The sequence below is a fragment of the Coregonus clupeaformis genome, unplaced genomic scaffold (assembly GCF_020615455.1).
Source record: "Coregonus clupeaformis isolate EN_2021a unplaced genomic scaffold, ASM2061545v1 scaf0121, whole genome shotgun sequence".
Classification (NCBI taxonomy): domain Eukaryota; kingdom Metazoa; phylum Chordata; class Actinopteri; order Salmoniformes; family Salmonidae; genus Coregonus; species Coregonus clupeaformis.
The window spans coordinates 626,711-646,776 of NW_025533576.1; positions in this window are offsets into that span (position 1 = coordinate 626,711).

Sequence of the window (20,066 nt, forward strand, 5' to 3'; positions counted from 1 at the left end):
GAGGGGAGGCAGAGGGTAGGAGACTAGAGAGGAGGGGGAGGCAGGGGGTAGGAGACTAGAGAGGAGGGGAGGCAGAGGGTAGGAGACTAGAGAGGAGGGGAGGCAGGGGTAGGAGACTAGAGAGGAGGGGAGGCAGGGGGTAGGAGACTAGAGAGGAGGGGAGGCAGAGGTCAGGAGACTAGAGAGGAGGGAGGCAGGGGGTAGGGAGACTAGAGAGGAGGAGGGGGAGGCAGAGGTCAGGAGAGTAGAGAGGAGGGGAGGCAGGGGGTAGGAGACTAGAGAGGAGGGGATGGGAGGCAGGGGGTAGGAGACTAGAGAGGAGGGGATGGGAGGCAGGGGGTAGGAGACTAGAGAGGAGGGGAGGCAGGGGGTAGAGACAGAGGGAGGCAGGGGGTAGGAGACTAGAGAGGAGGGGAGGCAGGGGGTAGGAGACTAGAGAGGAGGGGAGGCAGAGGTCAGGAGACTAGAGAGGAGGGGAGGCAGGGGGTAGGAGACTAGAGAGGAGGGGAGGCAGGGGGTAGGAGACTAGAGAGGAGGGGAGGCAGAGGGTAGAAGACTAGAGAGGAGGGGAGGCAGAGGGTAGGAGACTAGAGAGGAGGGGAGGCAGAGGTCAGGAGACTAGAGAGGAGGGGAGGCAGGGGGTAGGAGACTAGAGAGGAGGGGAGGCAGGGGGTAGGAGACTAGAGAGGAGGGGAGGCAGAGGGTAGAAGACTAGAGAGGAGGGGAGGCAGAGGGTAGGAGACTAGAGAGGAGGGGAGGCAGGGGGTAGGAGACTAGAGAGGAGGGGAGGCAGAGGGTAGAAGACTAGAGAGGAGGGGAGGCAGAGGGTAGGAGACTAGAGAGGAGGGGAGGCAGAGGTCAGGAGACTAGGGAGGAGGGGAGGGGAGGCAGGGGGTAGAAGACTAGAGAGGAGGGGAGGGGAGGCAGGGGGTAGGAGACTAGAGAGGAGGGGAGGCGAGGGTAGAAGACTAGAGGAGGGGAGGCAGAGGGTAGGAGACTAGAGAGGAGGGGAGGCAGAGGTCAGGAGACTAGAGAGGAGAGGAGGGGAGGCAGGGGGTAGAAGACTAGAGAGGAGGGGAGGCAGAGGGTAGGAGACTAGAGAGGAGGGGAGGCAGAGGTCAGGAGACTAGGGAGGAGGAGGCAGGGGGTAGGAGACTAGAGAGGAGGGGAGGCAGGGGGTAGGAGACTAGAGAGGAGGGGAGGGGGAGGCAGAGGTCAGGAGACTAGAGAGGAGGGGAGGCAGGGGGTAGGAGACTAGAGAGGAGGGGAGGGGAGGCAGGGGGTAGGAGACTAGAGAGGAGGGGGGGAGGCAGGGGGTAGGAGACTAGAGAGGAGGGGAGGCAGGGGGTAGGAGACTAGAGAGGAGGGGAGGCAGGGGGTAGGAGACTAGAGAGGAGGGGAGGGGAGGCAGGGGGTAGGAGACTAGAGAGGAGGGGATGGGAGGCAGGGGGTAGGAGACTAGAGAGGAGGGGATGGGAGGCAGGGGGTAGGAGACTAGAGAGGAGGGGAGGCAGGGGGTAGGAGACTAGAGAGGAGGGGAGGCAGGGGGTAGGAGACTAGAGAGGAGGGGAGGCAGGGGGTAGGAGACTAGAGAGGAGGGGAGGCAGAGGTCAGGAGACTAGAGAGGAGGGGAGAGTGGACAAATCAGTAGTAGAAGATCAAAAGGATTCACATCACAGTGTTGTTGTTGTTGATTTGTCTTATTTTTGTTGTTGTTGTGTTGTTGTTGTGTTGTTGTTGTGTTATTGTTGTTGTTGTTGTGTTATAGTTGTTGTTGTTGTGGTTGTGTTGTTGTTGTGTTGTTGTGGTGTTATGTTGTTGTGTTGTCGTTGTTGTGTTGTGTTGTTGTTTGTGTTGTGTTGTTGTGTTGTTGTGTTGTTGTGTTGTTGTGTTGTTGTTGTGTTGTTGTGGTGTTGTTGTTTTGTTGTTTTGTGTTGTTGTGGTGTTTTTGTGTTGTTGTTGTGGTGTTGATGTGTTGTTGTTGTGGTGTTGTTGTGGTGTTGTGTTGTGTTGTTGTGTTGTAGCAGGAACTAGTAGCAGGGACTCCAGAGGAAGTGAGTAACATTTGAAAAATGTAACATTTAAAAAAGTTGCTGACACTGTTGAACACTAATTTGGTGTGTCTACATGATTGAGAAATTATATTTAAATATATTTAAAATAATTAAAACAAGTGAAGGTTATCAATGTCTAATGTATTGTCTGTTTAAGCTCTAAACTGCCTCCCTGGAGAGAGAGAGAGAGAGAGAGAGAGAGAGAGAGAGAGAGAGAGAGAGAGAAAGAGAAAGAGAAAGAGAAAGAGAAAGAGAAAGAGAAAAAGAAAGAGAAAGAGAGACAGAGAGAAAGGAAACATTTTAAAGAAAGTCTCTGTCTACAGTAAAATGCTGCCTCTGTCTACAGTAACATACTGCCTCTGTCAACAGTAACGGGCTGCCTCTGTCTACAGTAACATGCTGCCTCTGTCTACAGTAACATACTGCCTCTGTCAACAGTAACGGGCTGCCTCTGTCTACAGTAACGGGCTGCCTCTGTCTACAGTAACATGCTGCCTCTGTCAACAGTAACGGGCTGCCTCTGTCTACAGTAACATGCTGCCTCTATCTACAGTAACGGGCTGCCTCTGTCAACAGTAACGGAATGCCTCTGTCTACAGTAACAGGCTGCCTCTGTCTACAGTAACAAGCTGCCTCTGTCTACAGTAACGGACTGCCTCTGTCTACAGTAACGGGCTGCCTCTGTTTACAGTAACGGGCTGCCTCTATCTGCATTAACATGCTGCCTCTGTCAACAGTAACGGGCTGCCTCTGTCTACAGTAACGGGCTGCCTCTGTCTACAGTAACGGGCTGCCTCTGTCTACAGTAACATGCTGCCTCTGTCTACAGTAACGGGCTGCCTCTATCTACAGTAACGGGCTGCCTCTGTCTACAGTAACGAGCTGCCTCTGTCTACAGTAACATGCTGCCTCTGTCTACAGTAACGGGCTGCCTCTGTCAACAGTAACGGGCTGCCTCTGTCAACAGTAACATGCTGCCTCTGTCTACAGTAACATGCTGCCTCTGTCAACAGTAACGGGCTGCCTCTGTCTACAGTAACGGGCTGCCTCTGTCTACAGTAACATGCTGCCTCTGTCAACAGTAACGGGCTGCCTCTGTCTACAGTAACATGCTGCCTCTGTCAACAGTAACGGGCTACCACTGTTTACAGTAACATGCTGCCTCTATCTACAGTAACGGGCTGCCTCTGTCAACAGTAACGGGCTGCATCTGTCTACAGTAACAGGCTGCCTCTGTCTACAGTAACAAGCTGCCTCTGTCTACAGTAACAAGCTGCCTCTGTCTACAGTAACGTGCTTTCTCTGTCTACAGTAACGGGCTGCCTCTGTCTACAGTAACGGGCTGCCTCTATCTGCAGTAACATGCTGACTCTGTCAACAGTAACAGGCTGCCTCTGTCTACAGTAACGGGCTGCCTCTGTCTACAGTAACGGGCTGCCTCTACTACAGTAATGGGCTGCCTCTGTCTACAGTAACAGGCTGCCTCTGTCTACAGTAACATGCTGCCTCTGTCTACAGTAACAGGCTGCCTCTGTCTACAGTAACAGGCTGCCTCTGTCTACAGTAACATGCTGCCTCTGTCTACAGTAACAGGCTGACTCTGTCTACAGTAACAGGCTGTATCTGTCTACAGTAACGGGCTGCCTCTGTCTACAGTAACAGGCTGCCTCTGTCTACAATAACAGGCTGCCTCTGTCTACAGTAACATGCTGCCTCTGTCTACAGTAACGGGCTGCCTCTGTCTACAGTAACAGGCTGCCTCTATCTACAGTAACAGGCTGCCTCTGTCTACAGTAACGGGCTGCCTCTGTCTACAGTAACAGGCTGCCTCTGTCTACAGTAACAGGCTGCCTCTGTCTACAGTAACAGGCTGCCTCTATCTACAGTAACAGGCTTTCTCTGTCTACAGTAACGGGCTGCCTCTGTCTACAGTAACAGGCTGCCTCTGTCTACAGTAACGGGCTGCCTCTGTCTACAGTAACGGGCTGCCTCTGTCTACAGTAACATGCTGCCTCTGTCTACAGTAACAGGCTGACTCTGTCTACAGTAACAGGCTGCCTCTGTCTACAGTAACGGGCTGCCTCTGTCTACATTAACAGGCTGCCTCTGTCTACAATAACAGGCTGCCTCTGTCTACAGTAACATGCTGCCTCTGTCTACAGTAACGGGCTTCCTCTGTCAACAGTAACGGGCTGCCTCTGTCAACAGTAACATGCTGCCTCTGTCTACAGTAACATGCTGCCTCTGTCAACAGTAACGGGCTGCCTCTGTCTACAGTAACGGGCTGCCTCTGTCTACAGTAACAGGCTGCCTCTGTCTACAGTAACGGGCTGCCTCTGTCTACAGTAACAGGCTGCCTCTGTCTACAATAACAGGCTGCCTCTGTCTACAGTAACATGCTGCCTCTATCTACAGTAACGGGCTGCCTCTGTCAACAGTAACGGGCTGCCTCTGTCTACAGTAACAGGCTGCCTCTGTCTACAGTAACAAGCTGCCTCTGTCTACAGTAACGTGCTGCCTCTGTCTACAGTAACGGGCTGCCTCTGTCTACAGTAACGGGCTGCCTCTATCTGCAGTAACATGCTGACTCTGTCAACAGTAACAGGCTGCCTCTGTCTACAGTAACGGGCTGCCTCTGTCTACAGTAACGGGCTGCCTCTACTACAGTAATGGGCTGCCTCTGTCTACAGTAACAGGCTGCCTCTGTCTACAGTAACATGCTGCCTCTGTCTACAGTAACAGGCTGCCTCTGTCTACAGTAACAGGCTGCCTCTGTCTACAGTAATGGGCTGCCTCTGTCTACAGTAACAGGCTGCCTCTGTCTACAGTAACATGTGCCTCTGTCTACAGTAACAGGCTGCCTCTGTCTACAGTAACAGGCTGCCTCTGTCTACAGTAACAGGCTGCCTCTGTCTACAGTAACAGACTGCCTCTGTCTACAGTAACATGCTGCCTCTGTCTACAGTAACATGCTGCCTCTGTCTACAGTAACAGGCTGCCTCTGTCTACAGTAACAGGCTGCCTCTGTCTACAGTAACAGGCTGCCTCTATCTACAGTAACAGGCTGCCTCTATCTACAGTAACAGGCTGCCTCTGTCTACAGTAACGGGCTGCCTCTGTCTACAGTAACAGGCTGCCTCTGTCTAAAGTAACAGGCTGCCTCTGTCTACAGTAACGGGCTGCCTCTGTCTACAGTAACATGCTGCCTCTGTCTACAGTAACAGGCTGACTCTGTCTACAGTAACAGGCTGCCTCTGTCTACAGTAACGGGCTGCCTCTGTCTACAGTAACAGGCTGCCTCTGTCTACAATAACAGGCTGCCTCTGTCTACAGTAACATGCTGCCTCTGTCTACAGTAACGGGCTGCCTCTGTCTACAGTAACAGGCTGCCTCTATCTACAGTAACAGGCTGCCTCTGTCTACAGTAACGGGCTGCCTCTGTCTACAGTAACAGGCTGCCTCTGTCTACAGTAACAGGCTGCCTCTGTCTACAGTAACAGACTGCCTCTGTCTACAGTAACAGGCTGCCTCTGTCTACAGTTACAGGCTGCCTCTGTCTACAGTAACAGGCTGCCTCTGTCTACAGTAACAGGCTGCCTCTGTCTACAATAACAGGTTGCCTCTGTCTACAGTAACAGGCTGCCTCTATCTACAGTAACAGGCTGCCTCTATCTACAGTAACATGCTGCCTCTGTCTACAGTAACGGGCTGCCTCTTTCTACAGTCACATGCTGCCTCTATCTACAGTAACATGCTGCCTCTGTTTACAGTAACAGGCTGCCTCTGTCTACAGTAACATGCTGCCTCTATCTACAGTAACATGCTGCCTCTGTCTACAGTAACGGGCTGCCTCTGTCTACAGTAACAGGCTGCCTCTATCTACAGTAACAGGCTTCCTCTGTCTACAGTAACATGCTGCCTCTGTCTACAGTAACAGGCTGACTCTGTCTACAGTAACAGGCTGCCTCTATCTACAGTAACAGGCTGCCTCTGTCTACAGTAACAGGCTGCCTCTATCTACAGTAACAGGCTGCTTCTGTCTACAGTAACATGCTGCCTCTGTCTACAGTAACAGGCTGCCTCTGTCTACAGTAACAGGCTGCCTCTATCTACAGTAACAGGCTGCCTCTGTCTACAGTAACAGGCTGCCTCTGTCTACAGTAACAGGCTGCCTCTGTCTACAGTAACAGGCTTCCTCTGTCTACAGTAACATGCTGCCTCTATCTACAGTAACATGCTGCCTCTGTCTACAGTAACAGGCTGCCTCTATCTACAGTAACGGGCTGCCTCTGTCTACAGTAACAGGCTGACTCTGTCTACAGTAACAGGCTGCCTCTGTCTACAGTAACGGGCTGCCTCTGTCTACAGTAACATGCTGCCTCTGTCTACAGTAACAGGCTGCCTCTGTCTACAGTAACAGGCTGCCTCTGTCTACAGTAACATGCTGCCTCTGTCTACAGTAACAGGCTGCCTCTGTCTACAGTAACATGCTGCCTCTGTCTACAGTAACAGGCTGCCTCTGTCTACAGTAACATGCTGCCTCTGTCTACAGTAACATGCTGCCTCTGTCGGTGGGAATTGTGTGATTCGCAGCAGTATCCGCAGCAGCAGCTCAGAGCTCATTGTGCCGTATAGAGATGGGGTGAGCAGAGGATCAATAGGTTTACTATGGCCCCTGGCCAGTGGCTGTTTTACTGGCATGATGTTGCTTCCAAGCCCAGAGCTCTGGCTCCACTCATCAATACTCTCATTCCAGCAGCCTCTGGGCCCACAGCAACAACAGTAATCACATTTTTTTTTTTTGTAGGTCTAACACTCTCCCTGGCAAGGTTATAGTTCTCTAGCCTGGTCGTATGTTGAACTGTAAACAGCCTGGGAGGTTGGGTCCTATGTTGAACTGTAAACATCCTTTATTTGTTTTATAAATTAGCAAACATTTCTAAAAACCTGTTTTGTCTTTGTCATTATGGGGTATTGTGTGTAGATTAATGAGGAACATTTTATATGTAATCCATTTTAGAATAAGGCTGTAACGTAACAAAATGTGGAAAAAGTGAAGTGGTCTGAATACTTTCCGAATGCACTGTATAAACCTACACTACCAGTCAAAAGTTTGGACACACCTACTCGTTCAATGGTTTTTCTAGATTTTTACTATTTTTTACATTGTAGAATAACAGTGAACACATCAAAACTATGAAATAACACATATGGAATCATGTAGTAACCAAAAAACTGTTAAACAAATCAAAATATATTTTATATTTGAGATTCTTCAAATAGCCACCCTTTGCTTGATGACAGCTTTGCACACTCTTGGCATTCTCTCAACCAGCTTCATGAAGTAGTCAACTGGAATGCATTTCAATGAACAGGTTTACCTTCTTAAAAGTTAATTCGTGGAATTTCTTTCCTTCTTAATGCATTTGAGCCAATCAGTTGTGTTGTGACAAGTTAGGGGAGGGTATACAGAAGAAAGCCCTATTTGGTAAAAGACCAAGTCCATATTATGGCAAGATCAGCTCAAATAAGCAAAGAGAAACGACAGTCCATCATTACTTTAAGACAGAAAGGGCAATCAATACGGAAAATTAAAATAACTTTTAAAGTTTCTTCAAGTGCAGTCGCAAAAACCATCAAGCGCTATGATGAAACTGGCTGTCATGAGGACCGTCACAGGAATGGAAGACCCAGAATTACCTCTGCTGCAGAGGATAAGTTCATTAGAGTTACCAGCATCAGAAATTGCAGCCCAAATAAATGCTTTACAGAGTTCAAGTAACAGACACATCTCAACATCAACTGTTCAGAGGAGACTGTGTGAATCAGGCCTTCATGGTCGAATTGCTGCAAAGAAACGAGCATTGGACATTAGACCGGTCGAAAATGCATACTTTTGGTTCCAACCGCTGTGTCTTTGTGAGACACGGTGTGGGTGAACGGATGATCTCCACATGTGTATTTCCCACCGTAAATCATGGAGGAGGAGGTGTTATTGTGTGGGGGTGCTTTGCTGGTGAGACTGTATGTGATTTATTTAGAATTCAAGGCACACTTAACCAGCATGGCTACCACAGCATTCTGCAGCGGTACGCCATCCCATCTGGTTTGGGCTTAGTGGGACTATCATTTGGTTTTCAACAGGACAATGACCCAACACACCTCCAGGCTGTGTAAGGGCTATTTTACCAAGAAGGAGAGTGATGGAGTGCTGCATCAGATGACCTGGCCTCCGCAATCCCCCAACCTCAACCCAACTGAGATGGTTTGGGATGAGTCGGACAGCAGAGTGAAGGAAAAGCAGACAACAAGTGCTCAGCATATGTGGGAACTCCTTCAAGACTATTGGAAAACCATTCCAGGTGAAGCTGGTTGAGAGAATGCCAAGAGTGTGCAAAGCTGTCATCAAGGCAAAGGGTGGCTATTTAAAGAATCTCAAATATACAATATGTTTTGATTTGTTTAACGCTTTTTTGGTTTCTACGTGATTCCATATGTGTTATTTCATAGTTTTGAAGACTTTCACTATTATTCTACAATGTAGAAATTAGTAAAAATAAAGAAAAACCCTTGAATGCGTAGGTGTGTCCAAACTTTTGACTGGTACTGTATATATATCTATGTATACAGTGGGGGATAAAAAGTATTTAGTCAGCCACCAATTGTGCAAGTTCTCCCACTTAAAAAGATAAGAGAGGCCTGTAATTTTCATCATAGGTACATGTCAACTATGACAGACAAAATGAGAAAAAATAATCCAGAAAATCACATTGTAGGATTTTTAATGATTTTATTTGCAAATTATGGTGGAAAATAAGTATTTGGTCAATAACAAAAGTTACTCAATACTTTGTTGTATACCCTTTGTTGGCAATGACACAGGTCAAACGTTTTCTGTAAGTCTTCACAAGGTTTTCACACACTGTTGCTGGTATTTTGGCCCATTCCTCCATGCAGATATCCTCTAGAGCAGTGATGTTTTGGGGCTGTCGCTGGGCAACACAGACTTTCAACTCCCTCCAAAGATTTTCTATGGGGTTGAGATCTGGAGACTGGCTAGGCCACTCCAGGACCTTGAAATGCTTCTTACGAAGCCACTCCTTCGTTGCCCGGGCGGTGTGTTTGGGATCATTGTCATGCTGAAAGACCCAGCCACGTTTCATCTTCAATGCCCTTGCTGATGGAAGGAGGTTTTCACTCAAAATCTCACGATACATGGCCCCATTCATTCTTTCCTTTACACGGATCAGTCGTCCTGGTCCCTTTGCAGAAAAACAGCCCCAAAGTATGATGTTTCCACCCCCATGCTTCACAGTAGGTTTGGTGTTCTTTGGATGCAACTCAGCATTCTTTGTCCTCCAAACACGACGAGTTGAGTTTTTACCAAAAAGTTCTATTTTGGTTTCATCTGACCATATGACATTCTCCCAATCCTCTTCTGGATCATCCAAATGCACTCTAGCAAACTTCAGACGGGCCTGGACATGTACTGGCTTAAGCAGGGGGACACGTCTGGCACTGCAGGATTTGAGTCCCTGGCGGCGTAGTGTGTTACTGATGGTAGGCTTTGTTACTTTGGTCCCAGCTCTCTGCAGGTCATTCACTAGGTCCCCCCGTGTGGTTCTGGGATTTTTGCTCACCATTCTTGTGATCATTTTGACCCCACGGGGTGAGATCTTGCGTGGAGCCCCAGATCGAGGGAGATTATCAGTGGTCTTGTATGTCTTCCATTTCCTAAGCTCCCACAGTTGATTTCTTCAAACCAAGCTGCTTACCTATTGCAGATTCAGTCTTCCCAGCCTGGTGCAGGTCTACAATTTTGTTTCTGGTGTCCTTTGACAGCTCTTTGGTCTTGTCCATAGTGGAGTTTGGAGTGTGACTGTTTGAGGTTGTGGACAGGTGTCTTTTATACTGATAACAAGTTCAAACAGGTGCCATTAATACAGGTAACGAGTGGAGGAGTGGAGGACAGAGGAGCCTCTTAAAGAAGAGGTTACAGGTCTGTGAGAGCCAGAAATCTTGCTTGTTTGTAGGTGACCAAATACTTATTTTCCACCATAATTTGCAAATAAATTCATTAAAAATCCTACAATGTGATTTTCTGGAAAAAAAATTATCCATTTTGTCTGTCATAGTTGACGTGTAACTATGATGAAAATTACAGGCCTCTCTCATCTTTTTAAGTGGGAGAACTTGCACAATTGGTGGCTGACTAAATACTTTTTTTCCCGGGAAGGGTACCAAAAAATGTCTGCAGCATTGAAGGTCCCCAAGAACACAGTGGCCTCCATCATTCTTAAATGGAAGAAGTTTGTAACCACCAAGACTCTTCCTAGAGCTGGCCGCCCGGCCAAACTGAGCAATCGGGGAGAAGGACCTTGGTCAGGGAGGTGACCAAGAACCTGATGGTCACTCTGACAAAGCTTGAGAGTTCCTCTGTGGAGATGGGAGAACCTTCCAGAAGGACAACCATCTCTGCAGCACTCCACCAATCAGGCCTTTATGGTAGAGTGGCCAGACGGAAGCCACTCCTCAGTAAAAGGCACAAAAAGCACCTAAAGACTCTCAGACCATGAGAAACAAGATTCTCTGGTCTGATGAAACCAATAATCATGTCTGGAGGAAACCTGACATCATCCCTACGGTGAAGCATGGTGGTGGCAGCATCATGCTGTGGGGATGTTTTTCAGCGGCAAGGACTGGGAGACTAGTCAGGATCAAGGCAAAGATGAATGGAGCAAAGTACAGAGAGATCCCGCTCAGGATCTCAGACTGGGCCAAGGTTCACCTTCTAACCGGACAACAACCCTAAGCACACAGCCAAGACAACGTAGGAGTGGCTTTGGGACAAGTCTCTGAACGTCCTTGAGTGGCCTAGCCAGAGCCCGGACTTGAACCCGATCGAACATCTCTGGAGAGACCTGAAAATAGCTGTTCAGCGACTCTCCCCATCCAACCTGACAGCTTGAGAGGATCTGCAGAGAAGAATGGGAGAAACTCCCCAAATACAGTTGTGCCAAGCTTGTAGCGTCATACCCAAGAAGACTCGAGGCTGTAATCGCTGCCAAAAGTGCTTCAACAAACTACTGAGTAAAGGGTCTGAAATACTTATGTAAATGTTATATTTCAGTTTTTTATTTTTTATACATTTGCTAAAAAATCTAAAAGCCTGTTTTTATTTTGTCATTATGGGGTATTGTGTGTAGATTGATGAGGGGGGAAAAAAACAATTTAATCAATTTTAGAATATGGCTGTTACATAACAAAATGTGGAAAAAGTCAAGGGGTCTGAATACCTTCCGAATGCACTGTATATTCCTGACTGGCCTATTATCATTAGTTATACCCGGTTATCTCTGTCAATGAGCCACATCATCTGTAGATAGCACACACACACACACACACACACATACACTCACTCACTCACTCACACACACACACACACACACACACACACACACACACACACACACACACACACACACACACACACACACACACACACACACACACACACACACACACTCTGTGACAATCAGTCCCCCTGGCCCCTTCTGGGTGTGTTACCACTGCAAATCAATCTTTTTAGAAATGGCTGAAAATGGACCCGGGATATGATCTATCAAATCGAGCATGATTAATTAAGCTATAATAGAATATCATGCACTGGACAATCACCCGCAAGGGCTTTGGGATGGGACAGAGTGTGTGTGTGTGTGTGTGTGTGTGTGTCAGACTGTTAGGGTTTTGGGATGAGAGAGAGAGAGGGAAGCATAGCATGTTACAAATTAACCTGAGGTAGCTAGACACTAGTAGCTACACTTTTTTTTTTTTTTTTTTCACCTTTATTTAACCAGGTAAGCCAGTTGAGAACAGGTTCTCATTTACAATTGCGACCTGGCCAAGATAAAGCAAAGTAGTGCAATAAAAACAACACAGAGTTACATATGGGGTAAAAAACATAAAGTCAGAAATACAACAGAAAATATATATACAGTGTGTGCAAATGTAGCAAGTTATGGAGGTAAGGCAATAAATAGGCTATAGTGCAGAATAATTACAATAGTATTAACACTGGAATGCTAGATGTGCAAGAGATTATGTGCAAATAGAGATACTGGGGTGCAAAAGAGCAAAATAAATAACAATATAGGGATGAGGTAGTTGGGTGGGCTAATTTCAGATGGGCTGTGTACAGGTGCAGTGATCGGTAAGGTGCTCTGACAACTGATGCTTAAAGTTATTGAGGGAGATAAGAGTCTCCAGCTTCAGAGATTTTTGCAATTCGTTCCAGTCATTGGCAGCAGAGAACTGGAAGGAATGGTGGCCAAAGGAGGTGTTGGCTTTGGGAATGACCAGTGAGATATACCTGCTGGAGCGCAGACTACGGGTGGGTGCTGCTATGGTGACCAATGAGCTAAGATAAGGCGGGGATTTGCCTAGCAGTGATTTATAGATGGCCTGGAGCCAGTGGGTTTGACGACGAACATGTAGTGAGGACCAGCCAACAAGAGCGTACAGGTCACAGTGGTGGGTAGTGTATGGGGCTTTGGAGACAAAACGGATGGCACTGTGATAGACTACATCCAATTTGCTGAGTAGAGTGTTGGAGGCTATTTTGTAAATTACATCGCCGAAGTCAAGGATCGGTAGGATAGTCAGTTTTACGAGGGCATGTTTGGCAGCATGAGTGAAGGAGGCTTTATTGCGAAATAGGAAGCCGATTCTAGATTTAACTTTGGATTGGAGATTCTTTATGTGAGTCTGGAAGTTGAGTTTACAGTCTAACCAGACACCTAGGTATTTGTAGTTGTCCACATACTCTAGGTCAGACCCGTAGAGTGGTGATTCTAGTCGGGTGGGCGGGTGCCAGCAGCGTTCGATTGAAAAGCATGCATTTAGTTTTACTAGTGTTTAAGAGCAGTTGGAGGCTACTGAAGGATTGTTGTATGGCATTGAAGCTCGTTTGGAGGTTTGTTAACACAGTGTCCAATGAAGGGCCAGATGTATACAAAATGGTGTCGTCTGCGTAGAGGTGGATCTGAGAGTCACCAGCAGCAAGAGCGGCATCATTGATATACACGGAGAAAAGTGTCGGCCCAAGAATTGAACCCTGTGGCACCCCCATAGAGACTGCCATAGGTCCAGACAACAGGCCCTCCGATTTGACATACTGAACTCTATCTGAGAAGTAGTTGGTGAACCAGGCGAGGCAGTCATTTGAGAAACCAAGGCTATTTAGTCTGCCAATAAGAATGCGGTGGTTGACAGAGTCGAAAGCCTTGGCCAGGTCGATGAAGACGGCTGCACAGTACTGTCTATTATCAATCGCGGTTATAATATCGTTTAGGACCTTGAGCGTGGCTGAAGTGCACCCGTGACCAGCTCGGAAACCGGATTGCATAGCGGAGAAGGTACGGTGGTATTCGAAATGGTCGATGATCTGTTTGTTAACTTGGCTTTCGAATACTTTCGAAAGGCAGGGCAGGATGGATATAGGTCTGTAGCAGTTTGGATCTAGAGTGTCACCCCCTTTGAAGAGGGGGATGACCGCGGCAGCTTTCCAATCTCTGGGGATCTCAGACGTTATGAAAGAGAGGTTGAACAGACTAGTAATAGGGGTAGCGACAATTTCGGCGGCTAGTTTTAGAAAGAAAGGGTCCAGATTGTCTAGCCCAGCTGATTTGTAGGGGTCCAGATTTTGCAGCGCTTTCAAAACATCAGCTGTCTGAATTTGTGTGAAGGAGAAGCGGGGGGCATGGGCAAGTTGCAGCAGAGGGTGCAGAGTTGGTGGCCGGGTTAGTGGTAGCCAGATGGAAAGCATGGCCAGCTGTAGCAAAATGCTTGTTGAAATTCTCGATTATTGTAGATTTATCGGTGGTGATAGTGTTTCCTAGCCTCAGTGCAGTGGGCAGCTGGGAGGAAGTGCTCTTATTCTCCATGGACTTTACAGTGTCCCAAAACTTTTTGGAGTTAGTGCTACAGGATGCAAATTTCTGTTTGAAAAAGTTAGCCTTTGCTTTCCTGACTGCTTGTGTATATTGGTTCCTAACTTCCCTGAAAAGTTGCATATCGCGGGGGCTATTTGATGCTAATGCTGTACGCCACAGGATGTTTTTGTGCTGGTCAAGGGCAGTCAAGTCTGAGGAGAACCAGGGGCTATATCGGTTCTTAGTTCTGTATTTTTTGAATGGGGCATGTTTATTTAAGATTGAGAGGAAATTACTTTTAAGGAACAACCAGGCATCTACTGACGGAATGAGATCTATATCCATCCAGGATACCTGGGCCAGGTCAATTAGGAAGGCCTCCTCGCTAAAGTGTTTTAGGGAGCGTTTGACAGTGATGAGGGGTGGTCGTTTGACCGCGGACCCGTTACGGACGCAGGCAATAAGGCAGTGATCGCTGAGATCCTGGTTGAAGACAGCTGAGGTGTATTTAGAGGGTATGTTAGTCAGGATGATATCTATGAGGGTACCCATGTTTACGGATTTAGGGTTGTACCTGGTAGGTTCGTTGATAATTTGCGTGAGGTTGAGGGCATCTAGCTTGGATTGTAGGATGGCTGGGGTATTAAGCATATACCATCTGATTGAAACCCGTACATAGTAGGCCTACTGGTGGATCCAGGTTTAACGCAAAACATTATGAACACCTGCTCTTTCCATGACAGACTGACCAGGTAAATCCAGGTCAAAGCTCTGATCCCTTATTGATGTCACTTGTTAAATCCACTTCAAATCAGTGTAGATGAAAGGGGAGGAGACAGGTTAAAGAAGGATTTTTAAGCCTTGAGACACTTGAGATATGGATTGTGTATGTGTGCCATTCAGAGGGTGAATGGGCAAGACAAAATATTTAAGTGCCTTTGAACGGGGTATGTTAGTAGGTGCCAGGTTCACCGGTTTGAGTGTGTCAAGAACTGCAACGCTGCTGGGTTTTTCACGCTCAACAGTTTCTCGTTTGTATCAAGAATGGTCCACCACCCAAAGGACATCCAGCCAACTTGACACAGCTGTGGTAAGCATTGGAGTCAACATGGGAACACACAAGCACACACACAGTCGCATGCACACACGCACACACACACTACACACACACACACACACACACACACACACACACACACACACACACACACACACACACACACACACACACACACACAGCGTCAGGCTAGGGCTGGTCCAGGGTTTAGGGTGTGGTCGCCCCGGGCCTTGGTAGGTCCGGATTGGCCCAGCAGCTCTAGCTCCATTAATCCGGTCTGATGACAGTGTTCAGCTCCCATGGCTCCCAGCTCAAATAAGAGCCCAGACCAGACCAGACTAGCCGATCGAGGCCCAATGTACCCTAGCTTAACTGATAGGATTTTTCTAATCTGTAGATATCCCAGCTGATATTTAATCGTCGAGGCGCCAGCAGATATTGCATCCATTCCAACCGACGAGAGGTTGCCATGGAAACGGCGGTGTCTATGTTGGTGTGCGTGCGTGTGTTGGCCGCGGCGGAGTCCGCCCCTGAGGTTGGAAAGCTGGGAGTTCAATCCCCGGCCGATTCATACCAAAGGCTGTAAAAATGGGGACTCGATGCATCTCTGCTTAGCACTCAGCATGAAGGAAATAGATTGTGGGTAAGGCCCTTTGACAGACTAGTGTCCTGTCCAGGGGGTGTCCTTGTACATCAAGCTGCCTCACGCTACAGAAACAGGAGATAGGCTCCAGCTCCTATGAACCGTTCTGCAAGGCTACTTACTTTAAAGCAGTGGAAGGGAGTTTTTAAAAAGTAGTGCACGGTAAAGAGAATAGGGTGCAATTTGGGACGCAGCCTAGGCTTCATGTTGTACACAGCAGCAACACAACACGGTACAGGCCGAGTGGCCTTTGGAATAACACATTGTGAGTAGTGCGATGTGTTGATCTCGGAGCAACAGACAGATCTGTTATTTTCATTATAATTATTGTAAGGGGTGGATCAGCTTTAATATTGCAGATACATTGTGCCTTCTATCAATGTAATTGTCTGCATCTTTTCCAATCCCCCATATATTTGTTTGTAAATATATATATATATATATATTATTTTAAATATATATATATTTAAAAAATATATATTTTCCTTCTTTATTATTTTCCCCTAACCCTACCATCTCTCCCCTAATTGGAGTAAACTAATGGACAACAACACTTAGGCTTCTACTTCCAGCTTATACATACCATATACATTTTACGGACACAGTATATTTTACACGAGTTATCTTTTGTTGTTTTTAGTCCCATCCTTCAGCTGGACGTGTTCTTTACAGAGATGGGAGAGGCAACTCTCTGGGACACAAATACTCCTAAATGAATGATACTACATCGAACACATATTATCCGAAACAGTAAAGACACACACACAATTTGGGTTTTTACTGTCTGCAAAAAAAAAAGACAAAAACTAAATGACATACATTACATTTGGCTTACAGACAAACCGCACACAAATACTATTCTGACCCTGTTACTGAGACTCAAGCTGATAACCAGTGTACACATTCACACACACAAACACAGACAGCGCTTGTAGCTAAAAGCTTGAGAAAAAAATACTATTAATAAATTGTGACAAAATGTCTGACAAGGCGCGTCAACTGATGACTGTTGGATCAATGGAGATTCTAGTCTATAAACAGAGTGAGAATGTCACGGCCGTCTACGGAAGGAGTGGACCAAAGTGCAGCGTTTGTAGCGAACATGACTTTATTAAAGTTAAAGTGCACGAACGAGAAAACAATAAACAATGACGGATAGTGAAGTCCTCAGTACACAGACTGAAACATGGAACAAAAACCCACAACCCTAAGGTGAACACTGACAGTTTAAATATGGCTCCCAATCAGAGATAACGAGCCGACAGCTGACACTCGTTACCTCCGATTGGGAGTCACATGACGAGACAAGACACTACAACCAAACCCAAACACAACCAAATGAACACACCCTATACCCAACACAACCAAATGAATACACCCTGGCTCAAACTACACAGTCCCGGAGCCAGAGCGTGACAGTACCCCCTAAAGGCGCGGACTGCGACCGCGCCTCAATAAGGGCTAAACAAGGGAGGGCTGGGTGGGCATACCTCCTCGGCGGTGGTTCTGGCTCGGCCTTGATCCCCACTTCCTCTCCAACCCCCCCAAAGTACCCCTGGTCCTGTCTAGCCCCGCTGGCCGGAGCCGGACTGACGACACTTGCCCCTGGCTTGGTGCGTGGAACAGGAATGGACCGGAATGGGCTGGCGACGCGCACCACAGACTTGGTGCGGAGAGCAGGAACAAGCCGGACAGGGCTGACGACGCACCCCGTAGGCTTGGTGCGTGGAGGAGGAACGGCCTTACCAGGCTGACGACTCGCACCCCTGGCTTTGTGCGTGGAGGAGGAACGGGCCTTACCAGGCTGACTTCTCGCACCCTGGCTTAGTGCGAGTGGCAGGAACAGGCCGGACCGGGCTGGCGACGCGCACCGTAGGTTTGGTGCGAGTGGCAGGAACAGGCCGGGTTGGGCTGGCGACGCGCACCGTAGACTTGGTGCGGGTGGCAGGAACAGGCCGGACCGGGCTGGCGACGCGCACCGTAGGTTTGGTGTGAGTGGCAGGAACAGGCCGGGTCGGGCTGGCGACGCGCACCGTAGACTTGGTGCGGGTGGCAGGAACAGGCCGGACCGGGCTGGCGACGCGCACCGTAGGTTTGGTGCGAGTGGCAGGAACAGGCCGGGTCGGGCTGGCGACGCGCACCGTAGGCTCTGTGCGTGGAGCAGGAACAGGCCGGGCTGGGCTGGCGACGCACACCGTAGGCTTAGTACGTGGAGCAGGAACCGGCCGGGTCGGGCTGGCGACGCGCACCGTAGACTTGGTGCGGGTGGCAGGAACAGGCCGGACCGGGCTGGCGACGCGCACCGTAGGTTTGGTGCGAGTGGCAGGAACAGGCCGGGTCGGGCTGGCGACGCGCACCGTAGGCTCTGTGCGTGGAGCAGGAACAGGCCGGGCTGGGCTGGCGACGCACACCGTAGGCTTGATGCGAGAAGCAGGAACAGGCCGGGCTGGGCTGGCGACGTACACCGTAGGCTTAGTACGTGGAGCAGGAACCGGCCGGGCTGGACTGGCGACGCCCACCGTGGGCTTGGTGCGTGGAGTAGGAACAGGCCGGTCCGTACTGGGAACACACACCACTGGCCTTAACCGGGGTTCAGGAACGGGCCGGACCGGACTGGTAACACACCTCAGTCTCTCACGCCGTGCCTCAACTACTTCCCTCCCTCTACTCGCCAATGGCTCCCGTAATCCGGTAGCCTTCTCTCCACGTCTCCCTGTGGCAGCCTCCTGCTGCCCAGCCGCCCAAGCCATGTGCCCCCCCCCAAAAACTTTTTGGGGTTGCCTCTCGTCCCTCCGACGATGGCCCTGCTGACGCCGTTGCTCCTCTCTCGCCAGGGCCTTGATCCTCCCCCAAGGTCCCTTGCCCCCGAGCATGTCCTCCCAGGACCACGATTTGCCCACCTGGGCCATCGCCAGCCTCTCGATCTCCTTACCCGGCGCTTCCTCCCATGTCCAGTCTCCTTGCTCCTGGACACGCTGCTTGGTCCTTTTTTGGTGGGTTTTTCTGTCACGGCCGTCTACGGAAGGAGTGGACCAAAGCGCAGCGTTTGTAGCGAACATGACTTTATTAAAGTTAAAGTGCACGAACGAGAAAACAATAAACAATGACGGATAGTGAAGTCCTCAGTACACAGACTGAAACATGGAACAAAAACCCACAACCCTAAGGTGAACACTGACAGTTTAAATATGGCTCCCAATCAGAGATAACGAGCCGACAGCTGACACTCGTTACCTCCGATTGGGAGTCACATGACGAGACAAGACACTACAACCAAACCCAAACACAACCAAATGAACACACCCTATACCCAACACAACCAAATGAATACACCCTGGCTCAAACTACACAGTCCCGGAGCCAGAGCGTGACAGAGAAGATGAGAGGAGAGGGGAGGAGAGAAGGAGAAGAGGAGGAGAGAAGAGAGTAGCAGGAGAGTAGAGGAGTGGAAGGGACAGGAAAGGAGAGGAGAGGAGAGGAGAGGAGAGGAGAGGAGAGGAGAGGAGAGGAGAGGAGAGAGAGGAGAGGGAGAGGAGAGGAGAGGAGAGGAGAGGAAGGGACAGGAGAGGAGAGAGAGGAGAGGAGAGAGGAGAGGAGAGGAGAGGAGAGGGAGAGGAGAGAGGAGAGGGAGAGGAGAGGAGAGGAGAGGAGAGGAGAGGAGAGGAGAGGAGAGGAGAGGAGAGGAGAGGAGAGGAGAGGAGAGGAGAGAAAAGACAGGGAGAGAGGAGGGGAGAGGAGTCAACGCCAGAGAGAAGACCATAGACAGTTCTCCCTCTCTCCCCTCTTCCTCTTTCCTCTTCTCTCCTCTCTCTTCTCCTCCTCTGCCATGTACTATTGGGAATTTCCCTGTTTTGATGAGTTTGAATCTGTATCAAAGAGCAGAGCCTTTTGCCCAGCCACTTACATTTTACATTTACATTTTTAGTATTTAGCAGACGCTCTTATCCAGAGCGACTTACAGTTAGTGAGTGCATACATTTTCATACTCCTCACATTAAGCAGGAATAAAGGCAGGGGGAGGGAGAGGAAGAGAAAGGGAGAAATATAGAGAGAGAGAGAGAGTATGAGAGAGAGAGTGAGAGAGAGAGAGAGAGAGAGAGAGAGAGAGAGAGAGAGAGAGAGAGAGAGAGAGAGAGAGAGAGAGAGAGAGAGAGAGAGAGAGAGAGAGAGAGAGAGAGAGAGAGAGAGAGAGAGAGAGAGAGAGAGAGAGAGAGAGAGAGAGGGAGGGAGGGAGGGAGGGAGGGAGGGAGGGAGGGAGGGAGGAGGGAGAGGGAGGGAGGGAGGGAGGGAGGGAGGGAGGGAGGGAGTCAGAGAAATCCCAAGAACATATTCCTCATAATTAATAAATGAAAAATGTTAGTGCAGCTAATCAATAGAGTTGT